The sequence below is a fragment of the Rosa rugosa genome, chromosome 3 (genome assembly GCF_958449725.1).
Source record: "Rosa rugosa chromosome 3, drRosRugo1.1, whole genome shotgun sequence".
NCBI lineage: Eukaryota > Viridiplantae > Streptophyta > Magnoliopsida > Rosales > Rosaceae > Rosa > Rosa rugosa.
The window spans coordinates 49116095-49126296 of record NC_084822.1 but is presented as its reverse complement, the minus strand read 5'-3'; the positions used below and the strand labels follow the sequence as shown (position 1 = coordinate 49126296).

The window sequence follows — 10202 nt, the reverse complement described above, 5'->3', positions numbered from 1 at the left end:
TTCTGTTGCAAGTATTTACCATTACGACCCCAATGTCAGCCAAAAGGACTGAAGTTTGACGTGGGTCTTTGGAAAGAGCTTTGAAAACTCAAATAATTGCTTCCTTCCCCTCCCTCATCGTCACCATTTCTTCCTTGATCTGAAAATCTATGGATACCGGATCCACTATCACCTTAGATAATATTGCGACACCGCCTACGCCAATGGCTGGAGGGTAAGCCGATCTACAAAACCCATATGGTCGTGTCACTTCTTGGAAGTCCCCTTACCTCCATTCATCCCACGCGCCGAAGCGAATTCCCAACAAACTACTATCTTCTTCTCCGGTGTTCCTCTGTCCTCTTCTTCTCACTCTCTCTATCCCTTTCTCCGATGGAGATGGACTCCCTCCCCAACGGCACCTCCGCCTCCGCCTCCGCCTCCCCGAGCCCAAGACCAAGCCCAGCCACCGCACCCCGCCGTCCTCGAAGCTCGAGCACCAGTTCCTCTGAGTCCCCTTCGAGCACTACAAGAAGACGATCCGTGCCAACCACCGCATCACCGAGAAGGAGATGTCCGCCGTCATCAACGACGCCGTCAGTCACCTCAATTCCCTCGTCTCCAGGCTCCAAGGCCTCAAACGAAAGGTAAACGAATCACAATTCAAAGAATTAGAGTGATCTGGAGTATTGAATCGTCGAAATTCGAGCTGACAATTTTGAATGTTAGGCATAATAAGTAGTTATTCTGATTATATTGCGAAATTGTGATTGAGATTTTGTGTGGTGATTGATGTTGAAGCAGGAAGAGGGGAGCAAGCCTGAGCACTTACAGGTGCAGAGGTGCCGGGCGAGGCTGGACCATTTAGAATGAGCAGATGTGGAGAATTTGTCAGAATGGAACAATGTGAGGTTGAACAGGATCCTTGTGGACTATATGTTGAGGATGTCTTATTATGATACTGCGGTGAGGTGAAGATGGCCGAAAGCCAAAATATTCAGGTAGTTTTGCTTTCTGGTCTCGGATTAGCTGGAATTGTATGATATTATGGTTCTTATGGTATGGTTTTGGTCTTGTACTTTCCGGTATTTGTAACTCATGCTAGAATAGAGCCAATTAGGCATGAGAATATAAAACATGAGTTCAATGTTTTTGCATTGCAGGAACTGCAGTTTGGAGCCACTGCCTCAAAAGTTTTATGAGTCATATTTGAAGAGGTATGCTGCCAAAATATTATATATTTAGTTCAACCTCTAAATTTCGTCTAAGTGTTGATTAGAGTTTTAGAATATAGAGTGTTAAAGGGTCCAGCAATAGGAGCCAATTTGAAGTCACTAATTTCTCAAATTTTTAGCAATTTTTTGTACCTTGGGCATTATGATGGTTAGCCATGGATATATCTAGGACTGTAATATATGTTCAGTGGGAGTTGGTTTCAATGCCACTATGTCTACAAACATTTTAGGATTCCCCTGTTTCTTCCTATTATTCGAGCTGAAATTGTCTGATTATCATTTGGGTTAAATTTGTTCCTATAGTTCGTAATTTGGCTATGTATTTTTTAAAAATATCATCTCCTTCAAATTCTTTTTGGAGTGTTTTACATTGTGAAGTTTGTTCTTTATAAAATTTTGCAGTGGTGTATTTATCAGATTTACATTTTTATTGAGATCACAACTCTCTTTTTGATCTATTTTTGTGGATATGCAGAAAGCTAACAAGTATTGTTCCTTCTGACAGATTTGCCTTCTATTGTTGTTCATGTGACAGGTGCCTTAGTTTACAGTTCAACTCTCACTGAAAGAGTGTTCATTCTGGTTGAAGGGTAATATAGCTATGGATTATTGTTTCATCCGTCGTTGCCTTTTTTTTTTTCTTACGATGGTGTAAAATTTGCACTTATTGTGTTTATTTTATGTTTTCTTCTTTATGGTGCCCTTTTAGCTGTAGAATGTGTACGAAATGCTTCTGATGGTACCTTGATGCATTCTTTGACGGGTCACAATGAATCTGTAAGTAGTCAGTGGTGTTTTTGCAGTTTCCTTTATTCTACTTTGAATTTCTTCATAAGTTGTGTTCTTGAATGCTTTAGTTGCAATATGTGCCTGTGGTTCTGTGTTCTGACAATGTTGCAAGTAATTTTAAAAGATTACTTATTGTACTTGTACACTCTTGTTAATGCTTTCATCAGATTGACTCTCATTCCTCTTGTTTATTACTTTTATTGGCTTAATATTAATTAACTTTTGTTGAACTGTAGGTACCAATTCACTTCTCATTTGCTTTGAAGGGTTGCACTTGCAGGTATTATTATGTTTTTCTACATGGGGTGGCTTCCTTAACATGAGTTATTATGCTTTTCTAATTGGGGCACTTTGCTCGTTAGACTGACATTTTGTTTTTTTTTTTTCAAGATTATGGTTTAGTATGTAAACAAATGGTGACAGACCTGTAGTTGTGTTGTGTTTGTCCACATTTACAGGCGGACTTAAAAAGCTGGACTTCAAAAGTTGGACAGAACTAAAGACTAAAGAGGATCACTACAAAGCGGAAAGTGCTAGTACTCTATGACGTATGATTTAATTTCAGATGTTTAGTATACTCGGTACCATTAAATGTATCTGATTGTCTAATTTATTATTATCAGTAGTGTGTATTACCATGTATATATTGTGGATACAAGACTGATGACCAGGAAGAAAAAAGGGGGAAAAAAAAGTAAAACAAAAGCTCCAGTTTGGTGCCAATTAAAAATGGCACCAATTTTTTTTTTTTAAATTTGGGGGATGTTTCCCACTGATGTAAGAGTTGCCAATTAAAGATATAATGGTGTAAAAGATGATGTGGCACCTGACAAAAGTAATATGAGAGAGTGATGTGACACACATGTCAGTTTGGTTAAAAATAGCCCACCGATAATGTATTGGTGCCCTATGTTCCAAAGGAAACTGGGGCAAAGAGCACTGTCAAGGTTTGGGTGGCTGCATAGTGGCTAATGAAGATTTTGGTGGCTTTTGTGAGTAATGAGCACCCTTATTGGAGGGTGTCCTTTGGCCAATTTTCTAGTAGTGTGTCCTCAAGAAGAAGGAAAAGATGAATCTCTAAGATCTCTACTTCAAGAAGCCATTGCCGAGATGAAAGCTTCCAATGCAAGAATGGATGAAGAGATTGATCAACTCAAACTTCATTATGCATTAGAGCAATCATCTACCACCTTGCTAGAGCCACAAATTTTCCTTGATCAAGTGGAGTCAACCTCAAACGAAGAATTGTATATTGAGCATCATGAGCAAGAGTTCTCTATTCAAGTTCAAGATGATGATGTAGATATACAAGAAAAACCACTTGGTTATGGGAGCCGTCAAATGAGCAAAGAAGAAATGAAGCAAAACATTGATGGTTTTGTGCAATTTTGGAAAGCAAGGGGGCTTGTTGTTAAAGATAATCTTGAAGAAGATGATGAGCATTTTGAGGAGAAATATGCAGCAATTGAAGTCATGCACCATGATCCCTCCACCAATGAGGTCAAGACTCTCCAAGATGAAGAAAGTCCTTTCATGCCTTGTCATGAAGAAGAAGTTGAAGAATCAAGAATTTTCCTTCCTCCACCATCCAAGGAGCACCATCAAGAAATTCCCAAGGAGCAAAATAGAACATTGAGCACTCATGTTCATAATGAGAGTATTGAGATCAAGGTACTTCTACCTCTCAATCCACCATATAGTGATCAATGCTTCTATGATGAAGTGAAGGATTGGAAAGGAAGTCGTACACTTGTTCACAACCTTCCGCCTCACTCTCACATACCTCTACCACCTACTCCTTCTCCAAGTATCAAGTCCACATCAACTTTGAAGAAGGAGTCAAGAAGGATACTTGGAAGATCCATTGCAAAGAAGAGGAAGACTAGAAGAAAGCCACTCCTTTGGTCAAACATTGGAGAATTCATGGGTTGCTTTTGTTCTTGCCTCTATGACAAATCAAGAAGTCCTTTGGCTCCAAATAGTACGGTGGTCTTGCACAAGAAGTATCCTCCCTAACAAGTGGTGGTAACTTCTAAGGACCGGCTAGAAGTCCTAAAAAACAAAGCCCTACTTGGAGGTAGCCAAGCATAAATAAAAAGTTTTTGAATAAGAGATGATGATGAAGAAGGATATATGTCATTTTTGAAGCAACACCAAAGTTCATGAGCTTGGATTGCAAGGCTTTGACGCTTTGTTTGTTGGTGACTTGTAGAGAGTATTATGGTCTTCAAAGGGGAGCTTTTCTAAACTCTTGCATTTAGTTTGTGTTTACTTGTTTTGTTTTAGTAATTATGTAAAGTTGTTTAGTTTTACTCCATCCATGCTTGAATGTTTCGTTGAAGAGCTTTTAAGAGCATCATTTTAACATTGAGGACAATGTTAGATTTAAGTGTGGGGGGAATTTGTGTTAGTGTTTAATATTTAAAAAAAAAAAAAAAATAGTTTTTCTAGTAATTTTTGTGTTTATTCTAGGTTCCTTCCAACACCAATGATGAACTTGAGCTTAATATAAATGTGGGCTAGAAAGAATGGTTGGGTCTTATGAGCTTTATTTTTCAAAATAAACCATTATGGATCAAGTGTTTGATTTCATTTATATCCATATTTGTCATATCAATATATTGAGCTAGAGAAGCATAGTGAGACTTGTGGGAGCTATTACATGCCATATAGTGAGATTTGAGCTTAATTGAAGTGCATGCATAATTCTAAGCACTAATTTCTTCATGAGTGAACATCTCATTTGCTTTGCATCTCTAGAACTTGCTTTATATCTTTCGAAACTCTTTGTCTCAATTTTACATCTTGAAAATGATTTAGGCAATTAGGAATCCACCATGGCCAAATGAGTATGTCCCAAAAAGATTGAATATCCTTAGATTGCCATTTGAACCTTTATGTTAGCCTTTCAATTCTTCACACCATAAATGTTTACCCTTAACTTAAACACTTGCCTTACCCTTTCAAGTTTTCTTAATGAGCAATACGAGATTATTTGTGTCATGATGCTAAAATAAACAAGTTTGGGGGTACTCGGAAAAGAATAAGTGTGGGGGTATTCTTTGTTTTGCAATTTTACTCAATATTAGTGAAAGAAAAAAAAAAAAACAAAAAAGTAGTATAAAAAAAAAAAAAAAAAAAAAATCTCAAAAGCATTTCAATTCAATAATTAGTTTTTGTTTAAGTTTGGGGGAGTGGTGAGAAAGTGGAACTTTTGAGCATCTTTAGTTCTTAAGTTCTTAATCTCAAAAGGATTGTTGCTTATTAAGTTGCTTGAAAATTGTTATTCCATTCCATTTCATTTCTTTAACCCCTCACCGTGAGCCTCATTACATCCAATAAAAGCCCTTTTTCATCCAAGATGTGATTTTGTTGATAAGTGGAGATAAGATTGAAGAGCAAGCATATGGCGGTATTGCATGAGATTGTTTTGAGTGTAGATTAGTTAACCCATAAACACTTGTGTGAAAAATAGAGTTAATAACTTGTGAGTTTATGGTTAACATGGTTTGACATGCATTCTCAATTTTGGTATGTTGAAATGACAAATTAGAGACATGCTACACATTTCAAAACGCAAGCATTTGATCCATGATCCATGAAGTTTAAAACCTAACTTGATTTTCATGCCCTATCTATATTGTGTTATTTGAGGAAATTGTTGGAAGGATTAGGTAGTTGTTGTAGTGTCGGATTTGGGTTAGTTTGCTTGAGGACAAGCAAAGTTCAAGTTTGGGGGTATTTGTTGGATCATAATTCATATACATATTTGTCTCCTAAAACATGGAAATTACTTGTTCTAAAGTCCAAATTTAATGTTGACTAATCCAATTTCATTATTTCCCTAATCTTGTACTTTTGCTTAACCTTTGTGTTTATTTATATATATTTATTATGTTTTCCTTATCATGCTAGAAAATGATGGAGAAAAATGGAAATGCACTAAAAATGTCAACTTTACACATTTTCCTACTCCGGCTAGGAGAAACCAAGCCAAGCAAGGAAGAAGGAGCGACCACCTGACCAAATGAACTTCAAATGAGCTGAAACCTTCCAGATCCATTCTAGACATCCTAAGAAACATTTCTTATGAAGAGTGCAAGAGCCAAATAGAAGTGGAAGGCCTTCAAACAGTCAGCCCAATTTTATGCAGAAGCAAAACTGGAAAACTGGACCTGTAAGGAGTCCAGCAGCGATTTCGGCCCAATGGCATGGAAATAAATTCTGAAAATTTGACACAATGATCTATACTCATGGTGGATCATTTCATATGAAGAAGTCACGGGCAAAATCTGAATTCTTGGTGGAGAATTAATTGAAGGAAAAATGAGTAGAAAGTGACTCAAACCTAACAAATTCCATTAGTGTTTAAATATTCAAACCTAACAAATTCCATTAGTATTTAAATGCTTAAACCTAACCCATCATAATTTGTTTAAAGCCAAATAGTTTTGCTTGGTAGCCTATAAATAGAGGCTACAACAAAGAAGAAAATGACCAATTCCTTCATCCATTACATCTTCTTTCTCTCTTCATCTCCTTCACAAAACCTCCATCTCCACCTCCCAAAATCCAAATTCATACTATCCATACTACTCTATCTCCTCCATCACCACCACCATTTCTTATCCTCTACCTCCATTAACACCATCACTACTACATCATTTCTCCACTCTCTTTTCTATCATCATTTTCTCCATCTAGTCCACCTATTCACACAATACATAATACAAGCTTCACTATCTTTTATCATCAAATCTTCAAGAGCAAGAAGGAGAGGGAATCACCACCACCACCATCACCACCAAGACGTGAGCTTGGGGACCATCCGACACACCACTAAGCCAACTCTATCCCTTTTACTCTAGATTATATTTTGGTGTTTAATTTGATTATGAAGTTAGTATATGTAATTATGAGTGAGTAGTACTTTGTTGGGGCTAGGGTTGAAAGCCCTAGCCAAACTTGTATGAATTGATGTTTTAATTTGCATTTGATGTTATTTATGATTTTCATCTTCATATGCTAATTCAAGAAGTGAATGCATTCATTCAAACTTAACTATTTTGAATGTGTTGTGTTTGTCATCTCATGAAAAAATGTTTAGGGAGTAGTTAACCTTGAACATTAATAGCATGATAGCATCCTCTATGTGCATGTGAAGGTTGTGAGTTAAAATCACCTAGATCTAGGATTGGTTTGCTTGCATGATTATCTAAACTCAAAGCTTTATGCATCTAGGAACAATGAATTGAGACTTAACCGGTAATAGGAATTGTTCTTAGGTAGTTAATTCTAGACTTATCCGGTTGGAATTAATAACATTAAAGGAGTTTAAGCCTTTGTAGTCTTATCCGGATGCAAAGAGGGTAATTGGGAAATTAGAATAGCATCACTTGTATTTGAACTTCAATATTTGCAAGGGAGGTTAGTGGTAGACAATCCAACCCCTAACTTCATCCATTATATCACTATTTTAGTTTAGAGTAATTTAGTTTACATTTGAGCTAATTGTTTTCAATTCAAAACTATCTTCAAAAACCAAAAACAATTTCACTATCACCACAATGCACATACTCACCATAAGCCTAGATTTCCTTGTAAATTTAGGTTTGTGATTGTACATTTGTATATTCTAGCTCTCCTTAGGTTCACACCCTAGCTAGTGAAAGGAATCCAATCCTCGTGGGTTCGACAACCTTTCTTAAATCCCTATACTATTACTTGTACCCCTTATACTTGAGGGTGGCTATTTGGCTAACAGCTACAAAGAAGGAGAGGGAGTTGTTCCCTAAAACATGGAAATTACTTGGGGGTATTGCATCATTTAAAGGGTCAAATGGCTAATTAGTAAAGCAAATTCATTACTCACTTATATGTAGATGCATGTTCAAGTTGCCTTGAGGGATAAATTCGTGCACCAGAAGCCGCATGCCATCCTCTAGGCAGTAACCAATTCCAGTTGTCCAAGGCTAACTTCCATGTATAGAAGAAGCAAAATCTTGTAAAATTGTTTTGGTCAATACTTAGCTTCTATCAATCTTTGAGTAGCACTTTGAGCCACTGAGTAATTGGTAGATGTACCTAATACAAAAATCTTATCAACAAGATATATATGGAGAATTAATGTGCATCACTTCAATATTGAATTTTCATCAAAATTTGTCATAATCTATTAAATCTTGTACCTGAGATTTAAGGGAAGGAAACACATTCCAAAACCTAGGTGTTTCATCTCCTGCTCCCGTGACAATTGTCTGAAACAATAAACAATATAACATATAAGAATATGCTATACGCATATAAAATGAAGCTAAATTTCATATCCTTAATACTATAAGACCATTTCAATTAGACAATATTAATTACCAATTCGACGGAAAGAAAAATGATTTTATACCTTTGACTTCCTCATCTTGACAAAATTACCCAACACCAAGATCAGAAAACTTAGTATCCATTTAAATGTAAACATTTAAGTTTGACAATATAACCAAACAAAATATGACAGATGTAGCATAGTCCATTCCATATATGCATTACCTTTGTATTAGTGATCAGACTATATAATAAAGCAAGCCCCTCCCCTCCCACAGCTTCTTTGGATATCGCCAAATCACAAAACTTTCAGATCCAAAAAGGAAACTTGCATAAGCTCCAATCTAAACTAGAAGGCAATGCGAGCAGATCAATATGCAAGACAAAACTTTTCTCTTACTTTGTAATTGGTGAAGTTCACTGATGCAAAGAAACCAATATATTAAAAGCTTGGTGAAGATAAAGGAGAATATATTCTTGTTCAATGTGAAGCTTCGTATTCCCAACTGTGATTCCATTGACTTTGGCATTGACTGATCCAGCAAGCTCCAAGTTAGATGGCATTGACTGACCAAGCAAACCATTTAAGAAGAGCCTAATAAAAAAGAATAAAAAACTTTTATGAGAATAATTAACCATATCTGAAAGCTGCCTGTTTTCACATTTGTGAGAGTGTAAACACCTTATTTTGGTGAGGACAAATTGGAGAATGATAAAGTCGTAAAGAACAATACTTTGTAAACCGATGAGCAAGGAATTAGTGAAAAATTCATATCCTAATAGTGAAGAAACCAAACAAACTCATAATTAGAACAAGTTCGGGTTACCTTCTTCTTCATTTGATAATACCTGAACTGGATAGAGTCACTCTGCTTGCTTCTTTCTTTTCTGGTTTCCATTGACCATGGCGCAGCTCCCACTCTCTCTGTCATAATTTCATTATAGCTCATTTGCAGACCAGCAGAGAAATAAGGAAAACAATTTACAAAACAAACTTGGTATGATGATGGAACTTACCGAAAATTTAGAGCCAAACACCATAGCTTGTATCCACCACTTCCAGATTCACTTAATTCACCAAAATCCTTGTCAAGAGAGACACATCAGAACAAAAACAATAAAAACAAACCATGAAATCTAACTCCACTCAGAAACAAAGTTCTTGGTAGTAATTTTTCAAACGCAGCAGCAAATCCATAGACTAGATAACACTAAATTCGACTTCAACAAAAAAACCCTAGCACTTAAATCTATTTCGATGATCCCGCATCCCCAATTCGAACATAAACTAGCAAAAACAAACTAAATTTCAAAGGAAATTTCATATTAAAGCCCTAAATCCCCAATCGAACAAAACCCTAAATCAATGAACACTGAATCTAAGGGCTTACCAGCATAGATAAAGAGCTAGTGATTAACACCCATGAAATTGAAATGAGCAGTAAGGCTTCGATGATTTCACTCTACGGTTTGAAATAAAGTCTCAGATGTGGAATTAGGTTTTCTGTGTTTCTCAAAAAGAGATGGGGGATGAAGGGTTAGGTTGTTTTGGGTTTTCAGTTTTGATGATTAGGGTGAGGACTTTCGATTTGGCAAGAAATTTGGAATCAGTTGGAGGGTGAGGTTGTTCTCCGGTTTCAGCTTTGAGAGCTAGTATTGTGTAGCGAAGGTAAAGGAAAAGTTTTGAGTTTGATAGATTTGTCAAGGAGAGAGAAATCATTTAATAGTTTGGAACTAAATTCCTTCACGTTGCGCCAAAAAAAAAAACAGTTAAGACAAAATCCAAAGTCAATTTATCTCCTTTGACGAGACGACAGATAGATGTTGTCTGAACACAAAAAAAAAAAAAACAAAACAGCTACGACACAAATCTAAATCAAT

General features: G+C 36.4%; 2 long non-coding RNA genes across 2 annotated transcripts; one reads left to right on the top strand and one right to left on the bottom strand.

Annotated features, from left to right (window-relative positions):
- The first annotated feature begins 467 nt into the window (after positions 1 to 467).
- Positions 468 to 3045, top strand: LOC133740779 (uncharacterized). The gene is made up of 6 exons (XR_009861417.1): positions 468 to 626; positions 784 to 980; positions 1143 to 1196; positions 1750 to 1804; positions 1924 to 2283; positions 2462 to 3045. It is a non-coding gene; the product is annotated as an uncharacterized LOC133740779 (long non-coding RNA).
- Positions 3046 to 7966: 4921 nt separating this feature from the next.
- On the bottom strand, positions 7967 to 9299 carry LOC133736494 (uncharacterized). The gene is made up of 3 exons (XR_009859588.1): positions 8547 to 9299; positions 8192 to 8260; positions 7967 to 8087 (listed from the first exon to the last, which is right to left on the bottom strand). It is a non-coding gene; the product is annotated as an uncharacterized LOC133736494 (long non-coding RNA).
- Between the last annotated feature and the right edge of the window lie 903 nt (positions 9300 to 10202).